Source organism: Euprymna scolopes, chromosome 14, assembly GCF_053919585.1.
Source record: "Euprymna scolopes isolate OS-2025 chromosome 14, ASM5391958v1, whole genome shotgun sequence".
NCBI lineage: Eukaryota > Metazoa > Mollusca > Cephalopoda > Sepiida > Sepiolidae > Euprymna > Euprymna scolopes.
In genome coordinates this window covers 154,148,822-154,176,015 of record NC_136495.1, presented here as the reverse complement: position 1 = coordinate 154,176,015, position 27,194 = coordinate 154,148,822, and positions in this window count along the sequence as shown.

The window sequence follows — 27,194 nt, the reverse complement described above, 5'->3', positions numbered from 1 at the left end:
TAGACGATTTAATATAAGTCATCTTTTTAAAACGATGTAAACTTATGTAGACGATTTAATATAAGTCATCTTTTTAAAACGATGTAAACTTATGTAGACGATTTAATATTATTCATCTTTTTAAAACGATGTAAACTTATGTAGACGATTTAATATTATTCATCTTTTTAAATCGGTGTAAACTTATGTAGATTATTTAATATAAGTCATCTTTTTAAATCGTTGTAAACTTATGTAGACGATTTAATATAAGTCATCTTTTTAAAACGATGTAAACTTATGTAGACGATTTAATATTATTCATCTTTTTAAATCGGTGTAAACTTATGTAGATTATTTAATATAAGTCATCTTTTTAAAACGATGTAAACTTATGTAGACGATTTAATATTATTCATCTTTTTAAAACGATGTAAACTTATGTAGACGATTTAATATAAGTCATCTTTTTAAAACGATGTAAACTTATGTAGACGATTTAATATAAGTCATCTTTTTAAAACGATGTAAACTTATGTAGACGATTTAATATAAGTCATCTTTTTAAAACGATGTAAACTTATGTAGATTATTTAATATAAGTCATCTTTTTAAAACGATGTAAACTTATGTAGACGATTTAATATAAGTCATCTTTTTAAAACGATGTAAACTTATGTAGACGATTTAATATTATTCATCTTTTTAAATCGTTGTAAACTTATGTAGACGATTTAATATAAGTCATCTTTTTAAAACGATGTAAACTTATGTAGATTATTTAATATAAGTCATCTTTTTAAAACTCTGTAAACTTATGTAGACGATTTAATATAAGTCATCTTTTTAAATCGTTGTAAACTTATGTAGACGATTTAATATAAGTCATCTTTTTAAAACGATGTAAACTTATGTAGACGATTTAATATTATTCATCTTTTTAAATCGTTGTAAACTTATGTAGACGATTTAATATAAGTCATCTTTTTAAAACGATGTAAACTTATGTAGACGATTTAATATAAGTCATCTTTTTAAAACGATGTAAACTTATGTAGACGATTTAATATAAGTCATCTTTTTAAAACAATGTAAACTTATGTAGACGATTTAATATTATTCATCTTTTTAAAACGATGTAAACTTATGTAGACGATTTAATATAAGTCATCTTTTTAAAACGATGTAAACTTATGTAGACGATTTAATATTATTCATCTTTATAATCGGTGTAAACTTATGTAGACGATTTAATATTATTCATCTTTTTAAAACGATGTAAACTTATGTAGACGATTTAATATTATTCATCTTTTTAAATCGGTGTAAACTTATGTAGACGATTTAATATAAGTCATCTTTTTAAAACGATGTAAACTTATGTAGACGATTTAATATAAGTCATCTTTTTAAAACGATGTAAACTTATGTAGACGATTTAATATAAGTCATCTTTTTAAAACGATGTAAACTTATGTAGACGATTTAATATTATTCATCTTTTAAAATCGCTGTAAACTTATGTAGACGATTTAATATAAGTCATCTTTTTAAGTCGTTGTAAACTTATGTAGATTATTTAATATAAGTCATCTTTTTAAAACGATGTAAACTTATGTAGACGATTTAATACAAGTCATCTTTTTAAAACGATGTAAACTTATGTAGACGATTTAATATTATTCATCTTTTTAAAACGATGTAAACTTATGTAGACGATTTAATATTATTCATCTTTTTAAAACGATGTAAACTTATGTAGATTATTTAATATAAGTCATCTTTTTAAAACGATGTAAACTTATGTAGACGATTTAATATAAGTCATCTTTTTAAAACGGTGTAAACTTATGTAGACGATTTAATATTATTCATCTTTTTAAAACGATGTAAACTTATGTAGATTATTTAATATAAGTCATCTTTTTAAAACGATGTAAACTTATGTAGACGATTTAATATAAGTCATCTTTTTAAAACAATGTAAACTTATGTAGACGATTTAATATTATTCATCTTTTTAAAACGATGTAAACTTATGTAGATTATTTAATATAAGTCATCTTTTTAAAACGATGTAAACTTATGTAGACGATTTAATATTATTCATCTTTTTAAAACGATGTAAACTTATGTAGACGATTTAATATTATTCATCTTTTTAAATCGGTGTAAACTTATGTAGACGATTTAATATTATTCATCTTTTTAAAACGATGTAAACTTATGTAGACGATTTAATATAAGTCATCTTTTTAAAACGATGTAAACTTATGTAGACGATTTAATATAAGTCATCTTTTTAAAACGATGTAAACGTATGTAGACGATTTAATATAAGTCATCTTTTTAAAACAATGTAAACTTATGTAGACGATTTAATATTATTCATCTTTTTAAAACGATGTAAACTTATGTAGACGATTTAATATAAGTCATCTTTTTAAAACGATGTAAACTTATGTAGACGATTTAATATTATTCATCTTTATAATCGGTGTAAACTTATGTAGACGATTTAATATTATTCATCTTTTTAAAACGATGTAAACTTATGTAGACGATTTAATATTATTCATCTTTTTAAATCGGTGTAAACTTATGTAGACGATTTAATATAAGTCATCTTTTTAAAACGATGTAAACTTATGTAGACGATTTAATATAAGTCATCTTTTTAAAACGATGTAAACTTATGTAGACGATTTAATATAAGTCATCTTTTTAAAACGATGTAAACTTATGTAGACGATTTAATATTATTCATCTTTTAAAATCGCTGTAAACTTATGTAGACGATTTAATATAAGTCATCTTTTTAAGTCGTTGTAAACTTATGTAGATTATTTAATATAAGTCATCTTTTTAAAACGATGTAAACTTATGTAGACGATTTAATACAAGTCATCTTTTTAAAACGATGTAAACTTATGTAGACGATTTAATATTATTCATCTTTTTAAAACGATGTAAACTTATGTAGACGATTTAATATTATTCATCTTTTTAAAACGATGTAAACTTATGTAGATTATTTAATATAAGTCATCTTTTTAAAACGATGTAAACTTATGTAGACGATTTAATATAAGTCATCTTTTTAAAACGATGTAAACTTATGTAGACGATTTAATATTATTCATCTTTTTAAATCGTTGTAAACTTATGTAGACGATTTAATATTATTCATCTTTTTAAATCGGTGTAAACTTATGTAGATTATTTAATATAAGTCATCTTTTTAAAACGATGTAAACTTATGTAGACGATTTAATATAAGTCATCTTTTTAAAACGATGTAAACTTATGTAGACGATTTAATATTATTCATCTTTTTAAAACGATGTAAACTTATGTAGATTATTTAATATAAGTCATCTTTTTAAAACGATGTAAACTTATGTAGACGATTTAATATAAGTCATCTTTTTAAAACGATGTAAACTTATGTAGACGATTTAATATAAGTCATCTTTTTAAAACGATGTAAACTTATGTAGATTATTTAATATAAGTCATCTTTTTAAAACGATGTAAACTTATGTAGACGATTTAATATAAGTCATCTTTTTAAAACGATGTAAACTTATGTAGACGATTTAATATTATTCATCTTTTTAAAACGATGTAAACTTATGTAGATTATTTAATATAAGTCATCTTTTTAAAACGATGTAAACTTATGTAGACGATTTAATATAAGTCATCTTTTTAAAACGATGTAAACTTATGTAGACGATTTAATATAAGTCATCTTTTTAAAACGATGTAAACTTATGTAGACGATTTAATATTATTCATCTTTTTAAAACGATGTAAACTTATGTAGACGATTTAATATTATTCATCTTTTTAAATCGGTGTAAACTTATGTAGATTATTTAATATAAGTCATCTTTTTAAATCGTTGTAAACTTATGTAGACGATTTAATATAAGTCATCTTTTTAAAACGATGTAAACTTATGTAGACGATTTAATATTATTCATCTTTTTAAATCGGTGTAAACTTATGTAGATTATTTAATATAAGTCATCTTTTTAAAACGATGTAAACTTATGTAGACGATTTAATATTATTCATCTTTTTAAAACGATGTAAACTTATGTAGACGATTTAATATAAGTCATCTTTTTAAAACGATGTAAACTTATGTAGACGATTTAATATAAGTCATCTTTTTAAAACGATGTAAACTTATGTAGACGATTTAATATAAGTCATCTTTTTAAAACGATGTAAACTTATGTAGATTATTTAATATAAGTCATCTTTTTAAAACGATGTAAACTTATGTAGACGATTTAATATAAGTCATCTTTTTAAAACGATGTAAACTTATGTAGACGATTTAATATTATTCATCTTTTTAAATCGTTGTAAACTTATGTAGACGATTTAATATAAGTCATCTTTTTAAAACGATGTAAACTTATGTAGATTATTTAATATAAGTCATCTTTTTAAAACTCTGTAAACTTATGTAGACGATTTAATATAAGTCATCTTTTTAAATCGTTGTAAACTTATGTAGACGATTTAATATAAGTCATCTTTTTAAAACGATGTAAACTTATGTAGACGATTTAATATTATTCATCTTTTTAAATCGTTGTAAACTTATGTAGACGATTTAATATAAGTCATCTTTTTAAAACGATGTAAACTTATGTAGATTATTTAATATAAGTCATCTTTTTAAAACGATGTAAACTTATGTAGATTATTTAATATAAGTCATCTTTTTAAAACGCTGTAAACTTATGTAGACGATTTAATATAAGTCATCTTTTTAAATCGTTGTAAACTTATGTAGACGATTTAATATAATTCATCTTTAAATCGTTGTAAACTTGTGTAGACGGTTTAATATAAGTCTTCTTTTTAAATCGTTGTAAACCTATGTAGACGATTTAATATAAGTCATCTTTTTAAATCGTTGTAAACTTATGTAGATGATTTAGTATAAGTCCTCTTTTTAAATCGGTGTAAACCTATGTAGAAGATTGGATATAAGTCTTTTTTTTAAATCGTTGCATTTAAATTAAAAGAAAAAAAAACGATGTTTGTTATCGAGTAACCCTTCTCAAATGGAATTCATATAAACGTGTATTTATAATACTTCAGGAAGATGCACGCTCTTGTATTGGACAGTTCCAAATCACCCGTGGTCAAGATGTAGCACCTGTTAGCTTCCCTCTGATATTCTCAAGGGTTAAAAATCGGATGAATTGACCCTGTACGGCAATCTTGAAGTTATTATGTCACAAACAAAACAACTACCACCATTTTACCACGAATCAACACAGAAGTAATAAAAATGTTCATATCAGTGCGCAATTTTGTCCAACCGGACTTAACGTAACATAATTTATGTAATTCACGTATATACTAGATTAAGTAATGCTAGGTTTAAAGGCGTCTGCGCAGATGGCAAATTGTACTTCTTTTATTTATTTTTTTATTACATTTTCACCCCAAACAAGGCAAATTGCCACTTTGGTGTAGGGGGCTACCATCAGTGGCAACAACTACTGGGGTACTATGTAGGGATTTGGGCAGCAAGATGTCGGTTCACGTTACACTTGAACTTCTGCTCGTCAGTACTGTTGGGGAAGCAGGGACCTGGAATGGAATTCCAGAGTCTAGCGGTTCTGGGGAAGAAACTATTGGAGTAAAAAGATCTTTTACATCTAGGGATCTCTACAGTGTGGGGGTGGGATTTAGCAGCCTGTCGGGTTTGTCGAGGGTGCTCACGTCGTGGGGGCACAAGTGATTGCAGTTCGTCAGAGCATTCACCACGGAAATACTTGTAGAAAAGGCAGAGGGATGCAACATTTCGTCGATGAGACAGAGGCTGAAGCTTTGATGCCAGTTCAGGGCCTATCAGGTTTGCGACTCTCTTTTGAACCTTGTCAAGGAGCGAAAGACTAGTAGCAGATGCACCAGCCCAAATGTGACAGCAATACTCCATACATGGGCGAATGGTGACCTTATTGAGGTACAGGATACTTTCGGGTGTTAATAGTTTTCTAGCACGGTAGAGAGAGCCCACCTTTCTTGCAGCGGCCCTGGCAATGCCTTCAATGTAATTGTTCCAGCTCATGTTTCCTGTGAACGTTAGGGCAAGGAGTTTGAAAGACGTACTCTCAGATAAAGAGTCGTTGGCCATTGCTATTGGTGGTAGAGAGGGTTTCTTGTAATTATTGAATGAAACTAGTTTAGTCTTGGCAGCGTTGAACGCGACCAACCACTTTTGTCCCCCATTCCACCACAGATTGGAGGTCTTCCTCTAGTGTTTCTGTCATTTTTTTTTAGAAATGTGTTCATTCGTCTTCCTGTCGTGCCTGCCATAGAGTGTAGTGTCATCAGCATATATACCCATCTCAGAGGCAATTTTGTCGGGGAGGTCATTTATGAATATCAGGAACAATAGAGATCCAAGGATAGAACCCTGGGGCACCCCCGCATTTATATCATATTGTTTAGATGTACGACCGTCGAAGACAACCTGGATTTTTCTCTTATCTAAGAAGGATTTAATTATGTTAAGTATTCTACCAGTGATAGCGTATGATCTAATTTTTCTGAGGAGACCCTCATGCCATACCCTGTCAAAAGCCTTAGATATATCTAGAGCTACCGCTCTGCCCTCTCCCGCTTTGTCCAGTGAATGGTATTTACGTTCAGAGATTACAGTTACGATGTCTGCTGTGGAAGGGCTTGTCTAAATCCATATTGTTTGTCAGTCAGAAGTTTAGCATCTGTAAGATGATGGACTAGAGCATGGTTAATTAAGGTCTCAAATATTTTGGCAAAAAGTGGGAGAAGGCTAATGGGGCGATAATTTTATGGGTCAGTCCTTTCGCTAGAATTCTTGAATACTGGTACAACAGAAGCAGTTTTCCAACAGCCCGGAAAGCAAGATTCATTAAGGCATTTGTTGTAGAGTTTCGAGAGAACTGGAGCTACTTCGGCTGAGCACTTTTTTAATAGCACAGCTGGGATGAGATCGGGTCCACATGCTTTTGAAGTATCAAGGTTTTTTATGATAGCATGCACCTGAGCAGGGGTGGTTTCAGATCGTCTAGCGTGGCGTCTGTCCGCATAGGAAAGTCAGGTAGGGGGTGGTTGGAAGGGTCCAGTGTGGAGTTTGAGGCAAACCGACTGGCAAGCATGTTAGACTTGTCGGTTGCTGAGGAGACAACCTCGTGATTGTTGGTTAGTGGGGGAATTGTTGATTGCCCATTATTTACTACACTGTTGTAGATTTTCCAGAAGTCTCGAGTTCCTAGTTTTTGTGCTTCGATGCGCTTTTTAGTGGTTTCCGTAAATTCTGTCTTAGCTATCGCTATTTCTTTCTTAACGTTATTTCTAGCTTCTATATACTTCAGTCTGTTTGAATTGGACTTATGTCGGTTAAACCTACGGTATGCACGCTGCTTTTGAGCAATGGCAGTTGCACAAGTCGAAGTAAACTATTGGGGAGAGTGGGGCTTACTATCACATTTCCGCATGGGAACATGCGCTTCGATTGCAGTTTTGAACAAGTCAGTGATCTTGTTTTCACACTGTTCAGCAGGGAGAGAAAAATATTTCTCCGTGGGGCATCTCTGATTAGTTCCCTGATGGCTTCCAAGTCAGTCTTTTTATAATATCTCGTTGTTTTGAGCAATGGCTCTTCAGTTTTGGCTCTCGAGTTTAGGGCGATTTCAACCATTATCACTGCATGATCAGCGTTCCCGAGTGGGCTGTGGGCCTTCGTTATGCAGTCATCGGGAACTGTGGTCAAAAACAGATCTAGAAGTGATGCGTGTTGTTCTTCCTGGTCAGGGAAACGGGTTGGAAACGTAACAATTTGTGATAGGGAGTGAGATATAGTGAAGCTATGAGTTGTGCTGCCCGCTGCATCTGTGTAAGTAGAGAATCCAAGCCAGTTTTTGTGGTGGACATTAAAGTCACCAAATACATGTATTTGTGCGCTAGTGTCAAGGGACAGTGCCGTGTCTATGCTGTCAGAGACTTTGTTTATTATGGTGCAGTCCTGAGTCAGGGGAGAGCGGTAGAGAAAATAATAGTAGCTAATATTGTGTTGCATGTTTAGTCTAAAGCACATAAAGGCTTGATCATCTCTTTCTAGGTTTGTTTCTCTAGTCAGGGGGAGGGTATTACGAATGTAAACTCCAAGTCCGTGCATGTGTCTGTCAGAGTCCTTACGGCAGAGTGGGAGATATCCAGGCATGTTAAAGTGGTTAGAGGGGATGGAGCAGTGTAGGTTAGTCTCACTTAGTGCTAAGATATCCGCGGTATTTGTTAGGAGAAATGCTTCAACATCAGCTAAATTAGTTCTAAGCCCACGGATATTTGTGAATACGAGCCTCAAGGGAGGAGGCAAGTTGAATTTGTTTGTCGCTAAGCCTGGTTTAAGCTTATTTTTATATTGTACTGTCGTCATATTTTTTAAAAGAGTTTCGGTTTAGGTAAGGAGGAGCTAGTTAAACTAATATGCATATGAATTCAATAGAGAGAATTGATTAAAAAGATGACGAAATAATAAAAACGTTTATCTCATGTTCGACACGACCGCTTCTGTCAAGTATAGCTTCTCATTAATAAAGAAATAAACATGGAAATGAGCTGTGTCATCAGCCAGACTTTATTTTCTCTCGGAGAAGGGGTTGATTTGTTGCTGGTCGGCTGAGGCGCATTTACTGAGGAAAGTCGACAAGAATGCCCAAGCAAATTTTAAGCTAAAGTGCGTTTAGCTTAGTGTGTTCTTATTACTAAACCTGATCTTGTGTTTACCGTTATGGCAAGGTATAAATAATATGAACAGTTCAATGTTCGTGTTTACATATTTTACGAAGAAATAATCGCAGCAATTTAATTAGAATTATTTTGATTATCTGGACTACTATTCTCATTTTTGTAGTTCTATTCACAACGTCTTGGCCGATGAACCACTCGACCTTCTTCGAATTAAAAGGATACACTGTAAATATTCGTAAGGTAGTAGGTCGAAAGGTTATGAATATATTAGCCGTCCTGAGATCAGAAGTCCGTATAATTCAAACGATACCGATCATCGATTCCCACGCAAAACAATCACAAACATAACAATCATATTTTATTTACGAAAACAATAAACTGAAATAAACGACACTCATTAAGAAGGTCGAAAAACAAATTATCTGATCCATAGCTTCTGCTGAATGAAGATGTAAATGGATGGTAACTACTAATAATATAAGCTTTCTTTCCTTTAAAAATTAAAAGAACCTTTCTAAGCTACCGATTTTCGTGACTAATAACACTCTCTGTGAAAGTTCATCGTTCAAACTCCTTGGCTTAACATTCACATACAACACGAATTAGAAAAAAAACATAGAATGCATTGCAAGAATTACTGTCAAAAAAGGTGGGTCCCATCTACCGCGCCAGTAAAATATGCTCACCAGACAGTACACCATATCTCTACAAAACCACCGTTCGCCCATGCATGGAGTATTATTGTCACATCTGGAATGGTGCATCAACCACTAATGGGCAGAATCGAACAATATTCTCCAATCTAATAAGTTCCACACTCTCAGAGCTCTGACCCCATCGCTGCAATAACACACCCCTGCGTCTGTTTTGCAAGTAATTTAATACCTCCTGCTCCGACAAACTCGCCGCACTAGTGAACCCTCGAGTTATATATCTCAATTAATTCAACAAATAGCAAAGTGTCACACTATCCTTGTAGAGGTCCTGATTCTACGCTAATAGTGTTTCTCTCGAAATTCTACACTTTGAAATTCTATCCCTGTTGTCTGTTTCCTTGACTGCACTAACCTGCATTAATTTAAATGTAATGTAAATAGACATCTAGCTGCTACGATTTTTGCATAGTCAGCATGATCCCAAATAGTCGCCACTAAAATCGAAGTGTCAATATGCCCGTTGGCGCGAATAAACGTAGTAAAAATAAAATGAATAATAACATAACTGTTTAGCAAACAGCAGAATCGACGAAGCCACATTGAAAAAGAAAACTATATATATATATATATATATATATATATATATATATATATATATATATATATATATATATATACTAGCAGAAGTACCCGTCGTTGACTGGGTTCAAAAACAGCCTACAAAAAATGGACTGTGATTGATGAAAGTATGATAGGTTACGAAAAGGAGGGGGTTGTAAAGAGATAGGTTTTGATACTCAAACATTTTACCCTAAGCAAAATATGATGAAAGTAAAAATAATTTTCGCGAAAATATATTTTTTATATCAACTTTTTTTTCCATTCGTAGCCAAGAGTGACCAACAAAATGATGTTTCCTTACAAAGAGAAAATGTTATATGTATAATAATATAAATATACAAGAAGTAAATGTTACCATAGTAAATAAAATTTACTTTTATGGTAGAAAAGTTCATTGGTTTGTATTTTTAAGTAGTTTGTAAAAAAAAAAATTAATTCACGAATTTTAATTTTTTTTTAATTCACGAACCGGTTGAAAAAAGATCAAAATGGCAGAAACTTTGAAATGGAGAGCCCCGTTTTCAATTTAAAGGGGGGGGGGGGGCACCTCTGTGTTAACAATTTAAGAGAGTTCCGTCAACGTAAAGAATATTTATAAACATATTTTAATGTTTTCCGTTATTTTGTGCTTGAGGAATATTCGATTATGTCATGTGTAGTTTATATAAAAATTAATTTAAGTAGTTAGCGCCTCAAATTTCGTTTTAATTTCGGTTCGCTTAAATTATTTCAAGTAAAGAGCATTAAAAACTATTTCAAAACAGCTTTATATTATAGATATAGATATATGTATATATATGTATATGACTTTACAAAGGATGCGACAGAGGTAAAGTGTTCCCGCTTGTTTTCTTTTACTCATAAAGGAAATGTTTCTTTTCCTTAATGTTTCATTGTTAAAGTGTTTTTATTTAATAAGTCTGAAGAAAGGCTGTTTTTGTGAAAATTTTCCAACGACATATTGTTTGAATTTTTCGAAATGATCTTGAAACAATTGTAACTAACAATGAAATACACTTTTTGTTGCTATCAACCCATTTCTTGAAGTCTTGGTTTTTGTTAAAACACTATATGAACGCTCAATTATTAAATATGATAATTTTGTAGCTTACATTTTAGTAATTTCTTCTTTTTGGCTTAAATTGATTGGTATATGAACAATTATTGAATTATATTAACCCAGTATAATTCGGAATACTACAAATGTGTATGTATGTGTGTTTATATATATATATATATATATATATATATATATATATATATATACGAGAAAACGCATAAGATGTAAACAAAGAAGATTACAAACACAAAAAGCACATTTATGGCACATTTAAATACACGCGTTGATAAAGAGATAAATGTAAATATATATGCAAAAAACAATGTAAATAGCGACAAAATGATAAGCATTTCATCGTCTATTTTTCTATGATAACTATTCCGGTATGTGACGTCATAGACGTTATCGTGATTTTGCTATCTTTCATCTCACCATTAATTTCTCTTACTTATATATATATATATATATATATATATATATATATATATATATATATATATCGTCATATTTATAATGATATTATTATTATTATTATTATTATTATTATTATTATTATTATTATTATTATTATTATCACGCATCTTCCACTTCTGAAATTTGAGTGTTAGAATCCGCCTCGAGCGTGATAGAGCGCATGTGTTGCACGTGCTTTTTTCTGCTGATAATCCATCACTATTATTCAATTCATTGACGTCAGCGTCACGTGATCCGTAACTTCGCTTGTAATGAACTCACTTTTCGTCCTTTGTGTCCTTTTTCCATTTTACTTCTCTTCCTTCCCTCCCTGCAGACTCATCTCTCGCCTCAATCATCGGTTTTTCCGTATAAAGTTTATTCCTCTCGATTGAACGAACATTTGCCCACGAATGCAAAAGTGCTTCTAACTCTTTGTATAATTCCTCCCTTATCACGCGTCGCAGACAATCGACAGACGATGACGGCCGACAGAACTGTTAGAGAAAGTAGAACGGTTATTTAAAAACGTGCCCTGCAGAGGATATAATTCTACAAAATGAGACGATACCAAAGATTTATGTTCAGGTGAACGCGCCAGCAATTTTAAAGTGAATTCCACAAACAAAACTAGTTTCAACTACTTTTGTGATCTCAGAAGATTTAAATCAAGATATAATGATACTAAACCTTATCTTTAGAATCGATATTGCAATTTCGATCAAAATCCATACAATTTTGATTCTAGAAAAATGTTTTACATGTAAGTCTTAAGCTTAATAGTTCTAACGAAGTAAACGATGTTTTTCTCAAAACCTGAAATCCACGCGAGAAAAGAGTTAATGTGTGTCAGGTGGCCGGTGAACAAACAACACCGTGATGATCGATAATGGTGACACTTGGATAAAAGTTAATTATATAATAGGACAGCTCAATAAGAACTTGTTTACATTAGACTTTTTTTGCATAGAATTCACTACTCATCAAGCCCCAGAAGCCACTCGAGGATAAGGGTTAAAGAGTGTACAGTAGTCAATTGGACAATATAGTAACCGGTAGTAATGGAAATTTGGTAAATTTGTTAACTTAAGTGGAACAACTCATCAAGAACTTGTTTACATTGGACTTGAAGATAATCATAGTGTAGTTAGCTGGAAAGCAAGCAAACGGAAGACAGTTCCACATGCGTGCAGTTCTAAGAAATAAACTTTGTTCGTGGAATCTACGTTTAGGTTTAGGCACAGATAAAGAGTAGAGAAAATTATTGATATTGTTTTCAGCTAGACGAATGTTTCTCGTGAAAGTTTAGTGAAGGGAGACCATAGATTGGAGCTCAGACGAGCACTTGCCATGAAAATAACAATAAAGCAGAGACAGACTAACAACATCTCTTCCGTGAGAAAGAGGTTGCTGGCAAGGAGAAGGGCCCCACTACGAGGCTACGAAGTCTATTTTGAACTCTTTCAATGCATGAGAATTCCTTTCTAGCAGCTGCTGCCCATATGTGGCAAAAATTACCTTTGACGTACCTGGCTTTTATATAAGTAGAGAATTGCATCAGCAATTAGATGTCAATCAATATGTTGTGCTATCAGGTTCACGCTACCTAGTATTGCACGTAAAACACTTTATGTTCCTTATATATATATATATATATATTACGTTGGAAATTATTTCGGAAAAAAATAAAATAAAATTCTTTTTTCGCGTCTAAAAGCGTGTTCTAAAACATTTTATCTGCTTCTTCTATAGTTTTTTTCATTACAAGATTCCGTCATTGCTGAGATTTTTTTCAACTTCATGTTTTGCCATCTTGCCACTTCCGGCTTAATAAAAAAAGAAAACTAAAAGGTCTACTTGCAATACCAGCTAGCACGACCTTAAAAATACGACACGAGGATGGACTCTTTTTTTTTTTGCTACCGAGGAAAAAAAGACCAAGAAAAATTAAGAACTCTTCTTCTGATGAGGGATTTTTAAATCTGAAATTTACTAGAAAAAAAAAATTTTTCGCATCTAAAAGCCTGTTCTAAAACAGTTTATATGTTTATTCTATAGTATAAATTTCATATTTGGGGCCCGTATGACTTTCTAGCTTAATAAATAGCATAAGAAAACTAAAAAGTTCTACGTTCTGTATCAGATAGTGCGACTTCGAAAACACAACATGGCGATGATCATTCTTTTTTTTCTTACGAGAAACAAAAAACCCAACAAAACTTAGTAGCGCTTTCTGTGATGAGGGATTTATAAGTCCGAAATTAAGAATAAATAAAAAGAAATAAAAATTTTTCGAATCTAAAAGAGTTTTCTAAAAAACGTTTCTCTGGTTATTCTATTTTTTCATTTCAAGTTTTTACTTGCTGACGCGTTTTCGATTACATATTTGGCGACCGTGCACCTAGCCGGTTTAATAAATAAAGCCAAAGAAAACTAAAGAGTTCTACTTCTGATAACCCTAACACAACATGCTTTTGCTTTCGAGGATAAAAATGATTAACAAAACCTAAGAATTCTTTCCTTGATGATGGATTTTTAAATCCGAAATTTATAAGTAAAAGTAAATTCTTTTTCGCATCTAAAGGCATGTTCTAAAACAGTTTATTTCTTTATTCTCTGACTCTCTCCTTCTCCCTCTCTCTCTCCATATATATATATATATATATATATATATATATATATATATATATTGTATTTTCAAATAAGTTTTACCTTTACTTCATATATCATTTCAAAAAGCGGTTTTCTATCTAACGTTCAAATTACAATCGTTGTATCTCTTCTATCCAGCACGTTGAATACAAGATGGCAATTAAGTAAATTCGCACAATTTTATTATTTCAATTCAAGCTAGGTCGAAAAGCTGCTGAAAGAGCTCGCGATATTGTTATGTACTGGTTATATTAGAAGGGATGACGTATGTTATATTTGTTGTTGCTTGTTCATATTGAAGACATAGACAGGCTACATATAAAGAGGGACAGGGTACATGCAATGAACATTGAGAGGAGATTTAGATATATAGATAGAAGAGATATTGACATCTATACAGCTCTGACAGTTCTGGGAGGGTTTCTATAAACATTATCTTTCTTTAACACATATATTTTTGAGATGATGATTCTCAGTCTTTTATCATAATGAAGAAACATTCATTATGATACTGAGAGGGAGGCACATTCTTAAGATGATAGAGACACATTCATGGATGAGTTTATACACAAAGTTCTTATAATACAAAATCAAAATACCTTTGTTGTTGAATGACATAACACGAAGACGACAATTCCAAAAATATGATGATGTTCGTTTATTCCATTTGACCGGTCAATGGCTTCGCATGTAGGAATTCAAAGTCTCTACATGATTTCCTTCTTCTAACTTTCGCTTCCAAGGCGGATGTCAGCTCTGTCTGTCCGATTCTGTCCCGACACTGACGTCTCTCTGACTAAAGCTCTCTCTATATTGAGAACTCATCTCTTACTCATAACGTCATTGCATGACCAAACAACGTGCATATAGCTCCCGTGGCCTGGCAGCGTCACTTTGCCTAAAACATGCTCAAAACACGTGCATCGACCATACATGCTTGCAAAGAAAAAGTTTCTAACCACATTTCTGACTAACCTATTTTGCAAATATGTTTATCATTTTCGTTTCAAATTCCTTATTTTAATTTCATTTCATTTTCATAAACAGAATTGAATCATCAAATTCCTTTTTCAATAAAATATCTGTATTATTTATTTTAAACTTATGATCGGAATTCTTAATTCCAATACCTAGCTTCCCAAGTTCGAATTCTCGGCTATCCTATCTCATTTTTACTTACTTACAAGAACAGGCGACTGTTCCTTAATATATAAACGAAGTGTTTGGCCCAGCAAACACAACTGAAGTAAAAGCACAATGTTTTTAGAAATTTTGTGGTGACGATGACAATCTTGAAACTGATGAGCGTTGTGATCGGCTATCGGATGTTGATAACGATCAATTAAGAGCCTTAATAGAAGCCAATCCACGCACAACTTTTCGGAAAATTGCTTCTGAATGAGACGTTACTTATACGACGATTTCCAAGCACTTGAGATAGATTGAAAAAAACTTGATAAATGAGAACTGAACGACAACCAAAAGGAACGTCGTTATGAAGCGTCATTTTCTCTTCTTTTACGCAACAAGAACGGCCCGTTTCTCGACCGGGTTGTAACGCGAGGAAAACTGATTTCGTTACGACAATCAGAGACGCTCAACTCAGTGATTAGACGCCGACGAAGCTTCACAACACTTCCCGAACCAAGAGTTGCACCAAAAGAAGATCATCCTGACTGGTGGTTTGCGACCGGTCTCATCGATTACAGTTTTTTTTTAATGCAGACAAAACGATAACGGTGGAGAATGACTGTCAACAAATGAACGCTATGCACCAGAAACTTCGACAACAGCACCCAGCATTAGTCAACATAAAAGGCTAAATTCTCCCCCACGAAAATGCCCGCCCGCACATTCCTAAACCGAATTTGCAGAAATTGAACGAATTGGTCTACGAAACACTGCCTCATCCGCCATACTCTCCAGACCTTTAATCGACTACTACTTTTTCAAGCATCTCGACAACTTTCTGCGTGAGAAATGCTTCAAAAGCCTAAGCGATATCGAAAACGGGTTCAGCGACTTTATCGCCACCAGAACGCAAGATTTTTACGTTTCTAACATAAATAAAATTGTTTAGCACTGGTAAAAGTGTTTTGATTCTGATGGTTCATATTTCGATCAATAAGTTTTTGTTTGACCCGAGATATGTTTATTCGAATTTAAAAAAAAAAACTATTTTGTCAATCTGATATATATATATATATATATATATATATATATATATATATATATATATATATATATATATATACGCAAAATTGGAGGGGGAGTTCAGTAGAGTCTGCAAAAGTCAACTCTTTCAATTTTGACCCCTTGGGTGTCAAATCTTCGCGCAAAAACTGATTAAATACTTGTTGCATGTCTGAATACCCTTTCTGTAAAATTTCAAATGTTTAGACCCAAAATTGGCCGAATAATGTCCAAGAGATCGCAAAGGTCAAATCTTTTATAACTTTGACTCCTTTTGGCAGCCAAATTCTCGGGCAAAAACCGATTTAAAGCTTACCCTATGTCTGAATACAGTTTATGGAAAATTTCAGGTCAATTTTTTTTAAAATTTGACCCCACTTTTCACCCCTTACATTTATTGTTTAGGGCTGAAATCGAAGTTTCATCACTGTCTAAGTAACATACATCTAAAATCTCAAGTGTTTAGACTTAAAATTGGCGGAGGAGTTTAGTAGAGTTTTTAGACGTAAAATCGTTGAATTCAGACCCCTTTGACATCCAAATGTCTGGCCGAAAACGAATTAAAAAGATTTTCCACACATCTCAATACCCCTATATCAAATCTCGAGTATACAGACTGAAAACTGACAGAGTAATTTAGTAGGGAAATGTACACACACAGACGGACACACACAAACAATTTCACTTTTATAGATATATTAGCCTGGGTGCTTGGCGTTGTACGTGTGTGCTAAGCACAAAAAAAAAAAGTTGTCGTAGGCAGGCAGGCGTGAACCCGTGACTCGAAGCTGGGAAAGAAAGTGGAGGTATGTGTAAGGGTGTTGGTTGAGCTGTAACCCATATCGTGAGGGACGAAAAGAACGCGACAACAAAAAACAATAAAAAACGTGACGTCTTTGCTTTGCATCCATCGCATAACCGGAAATAAAGAAGATTTAATTTAAGGCTAGTCAATCGAAAAGAGGGGCTGACTTTCGATAATATCGGCGAAAAAGGTGACCACCCCTCCTTGTAGAAAAGTGCCCAGTTGAGGGTGAAGGAATTAATATTTTTAGTCAATGTTTCAATATTCGTCGTCCGAAGGAGGGTGCTTCAAAACGATATCGATTTCGTAAAAATCCGTCGCCTCTGTCGAAAGTTTTAGGCATGCATACATACATACATACGTGCACACATACATACATACATACATACAGACAGACAGACAGACAGACAGACAGACAGGTGAGATTTGTATAATAGAAGATGATTTGTATATTCAAATCAAGATGAATATTTAGTTTTTCTTTTTATAATAAAACAATGATAGCAAATAAATATTTTCTTTTTAAATGCCGTTTTGTGCTTCGATTTTATTGGCTTAGCGTTTCCGCACCTTTCGGCATTTTAACTAAACTACGAAAATTACGACGATCGCACGACCCTTATTCAATATAATTACCGGTTATTCAATTCAATACCACCGAATATTTCTTAAACTATACGATTGAACACGTCTGATCCTGCTTAATCCAACACAACTACATAATATATTAATCACCAGGCCACGGTAGCTATCCGCGATATGATCGTGAACAAGCACAATTGAATGTGCGTGTATTTTTTTCTTATTCAACTTTAGTTCTGGATTCACCTCTCCCCACACTCATACCATGATGCCATCGCATGTAAGTCGTATTAGTTTGCGGTTTCTTGTTGCCTAGCATTTTCATCCGCTTACACCAACGTCGCATTTTCTGGGAAACGTTGTTGGAACTCGTTGTTACTTTACGAAAGGTTAAAATCGCATGATTATGATTATGGCAGGTTCTTCACGTACGTTAATTAACGAAGCTTTTCATTTGTTTTTGGCAGCGACCTTATTTGACAGAAAATGACTCGTAGAAGAAACTTTGTTGCTACGTAAAAGCATCTATTTTCTATTCCTTTTCCTATGTCTTTCCTATATGTGTGTGTGTTTTTGTGTGTTTTTGTTTGTGTGTGTGTTTTTGTGTGTGTGTGTTTGTGTGTGTGTGTTTCTATGTGTGTGTGTTGGTGTGTGTGTTTGTGTGTGTGAGTATTGTGTGTTTTCGTGTGTGTGTGTGTGTGTTTCTATGTGTGTGTGTTTTTGTGTGTGTTTGTGTGTGTGTTTCTATGTGTGTGTGTCTATGTGTGTGTGTGAGTGTGTGTCTGTGTGAGTGTGTGTTTGTGTGTGTGTGTGTTTGTGTGTGTGTGTGTTTGTGTGTGTGAGTGTGTGTTTGTGTTTGTGTGTGTGTGTTTGTGTGTGTGTGTTTGTGTGTGTGTGTGAGTGTGTTTGTGTGTGTGAGTGTGTGTGTGTTTGTGTGTGTGTGTATGTTTGTGTTTGTGTGTGTGTGTGTAACACAAAATCAAATTACGCTTTTAAATAACAATTTGACGATTGGGAACATTCTGTGCTATATATAGATTTCCCAAATAATTATTGTAAAGAATGTCAAGTTTAACGTAGACAGAAGTGGTTGTTGTCATTTGTTTGTCATAACTTTTTCACAGACAATTTCAAAACTAACTTCTATCATATCGGATGTGTTTTCTTTGCTTCCTATGTTCTTATGATTACGGTCATTTTTTTGTCTCTAATTTAAATCTTTATTTCTGATTTTTTTAAATGATGATTAATTATTCGTATTATTTAGATTATTCGGACTATTGTTCTCATCTTGTGTGTTATTTTTACAGTGTTTTGTTCTTAACTTCTTTACTTTGCCAATGTCTGAGATGCAAAGGAGAACTTTAATGGGGCAATCGAATATATATATATATATATATATATATATATATATATATATATATATATATATATATATTTCATATAGAAATCAAGTGTTAGCTCTAAGAATAAATCCCTTCATTTCCAAGAATTTCGATTGGATTAAAATAAAACAAAAGTGAAAAAAAATCAAGTATCAAAACCATTAATATTAGTAATGAGAGCTTTGTCGTTTGATTAGTTGAGCTAGAATAAAAAACAACAACAAAAACAGAAATTAAACGTTAGAGAGTTGGTTTATCAACAGGCTCTGAAGCATACTTTGATAAGGAGCAGATTCATTCAATGTTCTGATTGCCATGTGTTGATACGCCATTATATAACTACTAGCAGGACCCGTGTATACTTCACGGGAAGTATTTAACTAACAGGTCGCCCGGTGTTGCCAAGTCGTAAAATACGCTTAAATATATTTAAATATTTTTTGCGGGGTACAAAATTTTATTATGACTATGTAAAACTAAATTTAAACTTGTTCGAAAACATTATTTATTTAGGATTGTGAAATTAAAAAATATAAATGAATGTGTCAGCTGACCGGTTTCGAAGCTCGCTCAACAGAGCTAAACTCGAGCTTAATGACGTTTTAAAAAGAAAAAGGGGGAGACAATGAATCGGAGATGAGAAAGTAGGGGGAATATATGCATATAAAAAAGGGGGGACGAATTAATTATTAAATAGAAACTAGATTAAGCCATAAGAGATTCTCTTTTTGTTTGCAAAGAGAAGGTCTCAGAGTCTTAATATATATAGTTTCTAGAATTTTAAGATGGTAAATAGAGTGCGACTTACTAAGGATGGAAAAAAAGGTGCGCACTAAAATTCAAAGCGTAAATACGATTATTTATAAGGTGCTCTCCTATAGATGAGCCATAGGTATTGTTCAAAACGTACTAAGGTAGGTAGCTTAAATATATTTTCATTTATGTACATGTTATACTTGTTATTACTGTAGAGCGATTATCTATTGATTATTATATTACACCAAATATATAGTAGATCCCTCCCTGGTGTAGGCTGGTCGAAATATACGCTTAAATGTAATATTTTAATTCGCGTAGATTTCGTATTTATTATAGAGAAAAATCTCTATAATATAATATAATATAATATAATGTAATATAATATAATATAATATAATATAATATAATGTAATATAATATAATATAATATAATGTAATATAATATAATATAATATAATGTAATATAATATAATATAATGTAATATAATATAATATAATGTAATATAATATAATATAATGTAATATAATATAATATAATATAATGTAATATAATATAATGTAATATAATATAATATAATGTAATATAATATAATATAATGTAATATAATATAGTGATTTTGAAAGTTAAAAAAGATATGACTTGAGTGACATCAGATAGAATATAAACCAAAGCGAACAGATTTCCGCACTTATTCGTTACCCTCTGATCCACGTCATATGCATACAAAAAGTAAAAAAACAATTCTGTTTAACTTATAAATGTATATTTGCGCATGCGTAGAACGACCGTTTAAGTCAACTTACGCCCGCCAAGTTATTTATTTTTTAATTGTGACTTCTTAAAAGCTATTTTTGTCGGCTAAAACAAATTGCATTGATTCCATATGTCTAAATCTCCTATTTACAAAGTTTTAAGTCTGTCTGTGGACACGAATTGACAAAGTAGAGTAATAAGAAAGTGTTTCTCAGACAGGCAGAGAAAGGATAATGCATATATACATATATATATGCATTATCTTCTCTGTCTTATATATATATATATATATATATATATATATATATATGATCCCCGTATATCCCGTAATGCATGCACACATATACATACATATACACATATTATATATATATATATATATATATATATATATATATATATATATATATATATATATATGATCCCTGTTTTCTATTTACAAAATTCTAGTTAAGGTTGTCTCTTTTCATCCTTATGTAGTTAAATTCTGTTTTAAAATTGAAGACTTTTGCGAAATCGGTTTATGCAAATGCTAAGTCTATTTCTATTTAACAATTTTAGTAAAGGTTTTTTAAATTTTTTTTTCTTCATTCTTATATAAATGAATTCTCTTTGGTCATTATAAGCATTTTAAAAGTCGGATTATGTAGGTGCTAGGTCTGCGATGGGTCAAAGTTAATATATTTTTTTCCATCCGGGAATTTAAACTGCATTCTTTATTTTTATTTTTGCATTTTATTTATTCAAAGCTTCTTTAGACTATATATATATATATATATATATATATATATATATATATATATATATATGATGATTGCAACGTCTTCTCAGAGGAGTACCACTCCGTCAATCACTGAAAAACTATGTGCCCAAAGATGACTTTTTTTATTCCTGCCAGCGAATTCACACGCTGAAGCAGACATCACACTGAAGACGGTCATTGGTGTACACACATATCTATACATAAAAGCAAACATAATCACATAATACCTATACACAATATACAATACATATCTATAAACATACACACATATATACATATATACATAGACAATAAGCATGCATACTCATATAAATACATATACATACACATATATACACACATATACAAATGCATACAAACATATACATACATATACACATACATATACGTACAGATATATATGCATATATACATACACATACATATACATACAATTACATACACATACATGTATATGCATTTATACACATGCATATATGAATGCATATATTACGATTGCAACGTCTTGTCAGACGAGTGCCACTCCCTCAGACACTTAAAAGTCCATGAGCCAAACAATTACTTTATCGCAACAGGACCATTTTAATAGACAAATGCCTGAGGGAGTATCTATACACAGATGATGTTACAGAGTCTTAGCTTTGTACGACAGCTAAGTCTCTCTCTCGGTTCAAAATGTTGAGATCCAGCAACAAGCAAGAGCAAAATAGCCAGCAACAAGTTAAACTGCAGACCAGCTTAATGCGGGTACTGGTCTCCCGCTTTATGGTTTTTTAAATCAGAGATTTGCTTCTCCTAGAAAGGTTGCCTTTACCACGGCTTACGTGATCCCTCTCCACCCCAACACACACATACATACACACGAACACACACATATGCATATATACATATACATATGTATAAATATACAAAAACATATATATATACATATACACATAGCGTGTCAGGAGGCGATGAAAAATACAATAAAGTTCTCGATCATGGACATATATCAATGCATACATATATACACATATATACACAGATATACATACATATACATACACATGTACATATATAAACATACATACACATATACATACAAACATGCATACACACTTACACACATACACACATAGATATATATATAATGATGGCAGATCAATTATTACATGCTTCCAGCATTTCAGGCTTAAATGCGTCACAACTTTTCCATCGCCACAGGACTATTTTTTATATACAAATGTCTTAAGGAGTATAAATACAAAGATGATGTTACAGAGGTTTTGCTTTTTATGACAGCTAAGTCTCTCTCTCGGTTCAAAATGTTGAGACTAGCAACAAGTAAGAGCAAGATAGCCAGATATAAGTCAAAGTGCAAACCAGCTTAATGCGGGTACTGGTCTTCCGCTTTACCACGGCTTACGGGAGCCCTCTCCACCCCAAATACACATGGAAATGAACATATGCACGCACACATACAAACATACATACAGATGCATGCAAACCTACATACGCATGTATACACACTTGCAAACATGCACATACACACATACACGCATACATATACGCATGTACATACATATGCATGTACAAACGTTCATGACGACGATAATGATAGTTGGTACAAATAAATGAATTTAACATGAATAAAAAAGAAAAACAATCCAGTACACACAGCACGTAGAAGAGACAGTCATTCACTTCGCCGCCTGTACAACTTTTAAATTTAGATATGTTCACAACAGCACAAATCCTCATCGTTCATGACGACCATGATGATGGTTGGTACGAATGAGTTAATTGAACATAAATAAAAAAGAAAAAGAATCCAAAACACACAGCATGCAGAAGAGGTAGCCACTTGCCTCGCCGTCTGTACAACTTTTACATTCAAGATGCGTCCACAACGGCACAAATGCTCAACGTTCATGACGACGGTGACCTATCTATCTATCTATCTATCTATCTATCTATCTATCTACATCTATATCTATTTTATATTTTATGGACAGCGCAAAAATATTATTTTTAGACAAAAAAACTAATATCAGACAGCAAATATGAGTTTATTCAGCGTACTATGAAAATAGTAACAGTCGTATTTTAAATATAAAACTGGCCAAAGTGAGATAAATTAATAAATACTAATAAAAATTCAGAAAGTAATATTGTGTTACATAGTTCAATACAAATAATAAAATCACAGTGTAAGAGCCAATCTTTAAATTAGTACTTCAGTTCAACATTTCTTTACAGACAATGTTTATTTTTGCCATATTTCTTTTGAATGCGCTCTGTTTTATGCAGCGTTTCACTGATATTTTTCTTTAGTGAAAAACTACTGCATCTCGAAATTACTTCGAGTCCTTTTTTTTTCGCACCATTACGATAATGATCAAATATTATTTTTATTATCATAAGGATATTAAAAAAAAAAAAAAAAAAAAAAAACGACATCAAAGTGACGTCACACTCAAGTAAATCTGGTCAAAACCAAACCTCGCGAATTTTTTCTTTTTTTTAAAAGAACTTTGGCCTTGAAAATTGTATTTGGTTTTTTCAAAGTGCAACGTACGGACTAATTATGGAAAGTAATAGTAGAATTTAAATAGATAATATTCGAAAACGAGGCTTCCTTAAAGGGACGTTACTCTCACTATCTTGTCTATAGTTTACAAGTTGTCCTTGTTAAAGCCCAAATTTTGATTATTTTTTCGTGCTTTGAAGCAGTTTCGCCTTCAAAAACATAGTTGTTTTTTAGCATAATTTATAATAATATATACGAAATCTGCAAGAATTAAAATATCGTATTTAAGCGTACTTTACGACCGGATTTTGCCAGGCGTCCGTGCTAGCTTAGATATACACTTTTGCAGTTTTAACAAGAAAGCTACAATAATATCAGAGCGTCTCCATTTACACTGAACATCTACAGAATGCCAACATCAATATATTACATATGAATGAGTCCCTTGTGCAATTTCCACAGGTCCCGCTGGCACCTTATTATTCTTTCATTTCTTTTGTTTTATATTTCGTATGCCCACTCCATTTTTTTTCATTGTTTTAGAATCATATATTAATTTCTAATAGCCAACTCTGTAAGACCAGGAAATTTGCTATATGTTGAATCGCACATGTCGGCATGCGTCACTACCAGCTTCAATTTCAACAACCGTTTAAACATATAGAATACAGACGAGTTGATCGTTAATATCACTCAAATATCAGGATTCGCTAACTTTATTTTTGCAGGCCAGAAAAAAGTTCGTAAACGATCGTGCTAATTTTCCATTTTAGTTCTACTGAAACTCATGCAGAGTGAAACGGGGGATAATTCCTTACGAAGACAAATTAGACGTCTATATAATCATAGACCTACTAAGGAAAGATAAAGTTTTAGTTACTTATTTCTTGGCTATAACATCATAGCTACACAAGATTGCTTTCGCCATCTCTCAATATAGAGCATCACAATTCCGATATATAGAACAACACACAATTACCAACAACAAAAAGTACACACTAAAATCGACACATAGCTGCACACAATACTAATACATATATTTACTATCGATACTAACACACAAAATACCAGCACACATAATTACATATAATGTAATATACACAACCACACACACATATACAACAATACACGTATACTAACATTCTATACTAGCACATACAATGCTAACACATAAAATTATATATAATGCACTGCACACAATCATGGACACATATAAAATCAAATACATTTATTTACATTCAATACTAAAACATAATACCAACCCACAAAATCACATAAAATGCAACACGCATAATTTCACTAACATATACAACTATAAAGTTATATTTACAGCCATTCTAAAACTAATAATAACAACACACAAAATCACGTATAATGCACACACACATATACAATCATACACATATTAATCTGATACTAATACGCAATACCAATACACAAAATTAAACGCAACATAGATAATCACACAGACATATACAACGATACACATGCATTTAAGCATGATAGAAACACAAAATACCAACACACATAATCATACATAATGTAACACACGCAATTACACACGTATAGATCCATATATATATATATAAATATATATATATATATATATTTGATGGTAACGCATAACACAACGCATCAGTTACCACATAATACAACACAAAAGCATCTACAACCATAAGAAAATATTTGAATGTCATTCTAAACACACACTACTTACAGACAAAACCACCCATAATGCAACACACACAATCACTCACATATATATAACCATATACATATATTAATATTAGATAATAACAATACCAACCCACAAAATCACACAGCATTAGACACACGCAATCACATATACCCATACACGCATATACACATTTAATACTAACATACGCAAGAAACAAAATATTAACTAACACAGTCATACAGAGATATGCAATACCAGCGCACACATATACAACCATGCACACAGTTACACGTACACAAATATATGAACAGATAAATGCATTGTGGAATTACTGCGTTCGTATAATTACTGGTGTGTATGGGTGTGCCAATATGACTCATTAACCTCGTAGGCGAACACAGTATCAAGCTGTCCGGAAAATCGAATTGTCTCAGCACACAGCAATCGGATGACTGGGCTTCGAGAAAAGACCGACAATTAAACGAACCAAAAGTAACATTAATAAAACAAGAAGAAGAAAGAATTCAAATTTATTTTCGTTGAAAAAAGTATTGATTTTTTCTTCCTGCATACATTTTACTTACGTCACTTGTTAAAGAACACGTAATTTATTTAGAAACGTAATCGAAAATAACATTACTTTCAAAGCAATAATCGGTGGGTTAAATTGAACATGATGTACGAAAATTAACTTTGTGTGTGTGCGTATGTGTGCATTCGTGAATGTGTGTGTGTCCGTGCGTTTGTGTGTCTGAGAGCAAAGAACTTATAAGCTTATGTGTGTTTTGTGTAACATGTTCGGTTTGTCTATTTTTTTAATTGCATTTTCACCATAAACAAGGCACAGTGCTACTTTGATCTAGGGGCTACTATCTGGGACATAATTTGCAGAGGTACTATGTAAGGGATTGAACAGCTGATGCTTGTTTACATTAAACTTGAAATTCTGCATGTCAGTACAGTCATAAAAGCAGGAAACTGGACGGGAATTACAAAAGTCTAGCAGTCCTTGTGGAGAAATTATTAGAATAGAAGGCTTTCTTACATCCGGGGATCTCTACTTTGTAAGGGGGAATTTTGCTGCTTGTTGAGTTTATCGGGGCTATATATGTCGAAGGGGTACAAGGGGTTGTAGTTCGTCGGAGCATCTATCATTAAAATACTTGTAAAAATGTAGGGGTTGTAACATTTCGTCGATGGGACAGAGGCTGAAGCCTAGCTGATAGTGCGGGACCTATTAGGTTGGCGACTGTTTTGAACCCTGTCCAGGAGTGAGAGACTAGTAGCAGAGATTCACACGCCCAAATGTGGCAACAATACACCATACATGGGCGAATTATGGCTTTGTATAGGTACAGGATACTCTCAGGCGTCAGCAACTTTCTAGCCTGGTAGAGACAGCCCACTTTCTTTGCAATGCTCTCAATGTATCTCTTCGAATGTTCCATGAACGTTAAGCTGATGAGTTTGAACGCAGTACTTTCAAATAATGTATCATTAGTCATTTCTATAAGTGGTTGAGAAAGTTTCATAGTTATTAAAGAAAAGTTTACGGCGTATCAACGCATATAATTTG